The sequence below is a fragment of the Procambarus clarkii genome, chromosome 26 (genome assembly GCF_040958095.1).
Source record: "Procambarus clarkii isolate CNS0578487 chromosome 26, FALCON_Pclarkii_2.0, whole genome shotgun sequence".
Lineage (NCBI taxonomy): Eukaryota > Metazoa > Arthropoda > Malacostraca > Decapoda > Cambaridae > Procambarus > Procambarus clarkii.
This window is the reverse complement of record NC_091175.1, coordinates 10,293,103-10,296,692: the sequence shown is the minus strand read 5'-3', so window position 1 is coordinate 10,296,692 and position 3,590 is coordinate 10,293,103.

Sequence of the window (3,590 nt, the reverse complement as noted above, 5' to 3'; positions counted from 1 at the left end):
ACTACTGCTGTTTTCATTACTCCTACACAGTGTTTTATCCATATATTTTACCACTCAAATTGTAAACTCAATGTTATTCAATTTCTTCAAGCATGTATCTTTGATTTACACTCATATGCATCTGCTCATTTCAGTCAGAATTAAAATGATTTGTTTTAGTTGATACGATTAAAGTTCTATTATCTTTAATTATGAATTAGTGAATAGTAGCTATCATATGTGTGTTATTGTTGTGTAGAATATTTTGTGATTGGATGTTAGATAGACTGTATCCATCTTTAATGTTAGGTGGACAGGCTCGATGTTTGATAGACTGTATTTCTCTTTAATGTTAGGTGGTGTTAGTTCGTTGTTTGGTGTTAGAAATTCAAGTACATTTTTTCCTATGTCATGTGAAGGAAGAAATGCATGCAGTACTAAAAAGCTTTTAAATCGAAATGTGGGCCAAGTATCCTTTCTCCTTCATCGCTGAGTATAGGAGGCACTACGAGAATCGTAGTGGACTTATCTAAAGTAACCTGCAGTTTTAAATGTGAAGCAAAGATAAGAATATGTCTACAACAGGCAGAAAATAATATATACGCAAAGAACATATTTTTTACCATGTTATTTATTTTTCAGTAAAAAAATCAAAGTTGGTAATACCCTTTACCCCTCGTATTTTTACATAGCATGTTTCATCATAATGTTTATCAGTCAAATTACATTAGTTACCATGACTGCCTGCTGTTCTTTGGTCAGGATCCAATTTTTTTACTTGGATTAAAATTCACAAAGCAAAGTTAAATATGTTGAAATATAATCCACATATATGTTTAATAGTAGATAGTACGTTGCTATTGCAATGCCCAGCCATGCTTCCTTAACATACTATAAGAGCACCATAGATCTAAAACAATTATCTATAAATGCGAGGTCAGCGTATAATTCTTAAAATTATTGTTAAATTCCACACTTTATATAATTTTACATAATATATCTACGAATAAAATAATATTTGGTTGATATAATATTAAGAGAAGGCATCGATAAATATTTTTTTTATCGAATAGCTTAGGTTACTAGTTCCTAGTCTAGGGTCCAAGCTGAAATTAGAGCTGATAAAGGCTAGAAGGTCTTAGAGAGAGAGAGTGACAGAGAGAGAGTGACAGAGAGAGAGTGAGTGAGAGAGAGAGAGAGAGAGAGAGAGAGAGAGAGAGAGAGAGAGAGAGAGAGAGAGAGAGAGAGAGAGAGAGAGAGAGAGAGAGAGAGAGAGAGAGAGAGAGAGAGAGAGAGAGAGAGAGAGAGAGAGAGAGAGAGAGAATTCCTCTAAGATCCCCTGGCGGTAAGTACCATTAAAGAGAAGACATTGTGGCTGTTGTGGCCCTGGGATGGCCCAAGGGCTCCCCAGACCATGCTCATGAAGGAGCTATCCTAGCTAGAGGTAGGATAGCTAGAGGTAGGATAGCCACACTCGCTCCTGGGTGTTGCTTCTCCAGCCACACCGTCTGGGAACGCATTCCAGTTACTGCGGACAAAAATCCTAGAAGCATATGCAATCTAAACAGGAATCCCCAGCAACATTTGCATCATATTATTACAACTCTGAGGTGTTTAAGGGAATTATAGTATTTAGATTGTTTTTCTATCACACACACACATTTATTCACACACACACACATATAAATAGCATTCTCTATTTTTCACATGTGTTTTTTCCGCATATATATATATATATATATATATATATATATATATATATATATATATATATATATATATATATATATATATATATATATATATATATATATATATATATATGTGCAAACAATATCGTGGCTGCAAATGTGACACTCAACCAACACATCTGGAAGGAAATATAGTGACGACGTTTCGGTCCATCTCTGACCATTATGACACCGTGTGAAGAAAGAGTGATAGAGCAAGTCAGTATTTAATGTGAGAATGTGAGGCGAGAAGGTAAGAAGTAAACCACACGACTGAAGTGAAGGAGGTGCAATAAAAAAAGATAAAGAGAAAGGAACAGTAGAGAAAGAAAGTTTAATGGGAGGGGGGAAGGAAGGAACATTGAACTGTTTATTGAGAAAGGTGGAAGTCAAGAGCCACAAAGTCAATACTAAGGTTCCTGTTGGACATGTTATATATGAGAGCCCATTCGACAAGACGGCGTCTGTGAAGAGTAGAGCAAGGAAATACAATTTTAGAAGACCATTCTAAAGGATGGTGGCTTTAGGCATTGTATGTACTAGCTCTATCTATAAATTCATCAATAATCAATATCTGTATCACCCATTGTATGTATGTACTTTACCTAAATAAACATTTGAATTTGAATTTGAATTTGATGATTACAGCCCCATAACAGAACAGAAAACAACACTATTCGTGTCTGCAGACTTAACACTACTTCTGTGTTCTTTTTTAATCTCTCAAATATGAATACGGCCAATTGCACCAAAGTAGTGGGAGGGGGGGGGGGGGAGAAGAGAAGAAGAGAATCAGGAAATAGAATAAAACAAGGAACACCGAAAGCAGGAGGAGGAGGAGGAGGAGTGGGAACCAGTTTATGGCGAATAGTTTTAATTTGTCGGAAGGGAAATATTTTAAGTGAAAGACACAAAGAGTATGAATGAATTTTTTTTTAGTTCAGATATGAGGCTAACCCAAAGAGTCTGGGCTCCAGTCTCGGACAGACAGATAACAAGATTATATATATTAGACTAGCAGGATACTTGTTGGTGCTCAGGGCAGTCTGTCTAATCCCCTTCTCTCTCTCTCTCTCTCTCTCTCTCTCTCTCTCTCTCTCTCTCTCTCTCTCTCTCTCTCTCTCTCTCTCTCTCTCTCTCTCTCTCTCTCTCTCTCTCTCTCTCTCTCTCTCTCTCTCTCTCTCTCTCTCTCTCTCTCTCTCTCTCTCTCATTCCACCGAGAGTTCCTGTGAGTGTTCCTGGGGACTGTTATATAATACAGGAAGCGTTAGTATAGCAAGAGTTGAGGACAAAACTGTCTTAAATTTTAAAGAAAAAATACATCAATTTCCATTAAATAAAGCATAAAATATTGATAAGAATCTTGGCTTTATTGCAGTATTGGAAACAAAACTAATAATTGTTTATATTTTGTTTGATACCTGTTAAAGCAGTTAAAAACTTGGTGAGACACAAGGGTGGGGCTGGAACTCAACGATATCAGTCACTGAGTGACTCTCTGATGTCAATCCCTCACTGGCTCTCTGATGTCAGTCCCTGACTGGTTCTGCGAGGGAACAAAGTCGAAAAATGAATCAGAATTTTCTATCTGGATCTCCCCTTCTCTTTATTCCTTATCTCTCTCTCCATTTCTCTTTATATAACCGCTATCTCCCCTAACTCTGCATATGTTCTTCTTTGTTGCATTCTCTTTCTCTCCCTCATGTCAGTCTGGTATTTCAATCTATATGTTGACCCGTCCAATACGGGAACTGTTCGGCCCTCCTGTCTCCTACAACAGCACCACCAGTACACACAACACAAGACGTGCCTATAGCAACAACACCACCACAACCACCACCAGTACACACACCACAAGACGTGCCTATAGCAACAACACCA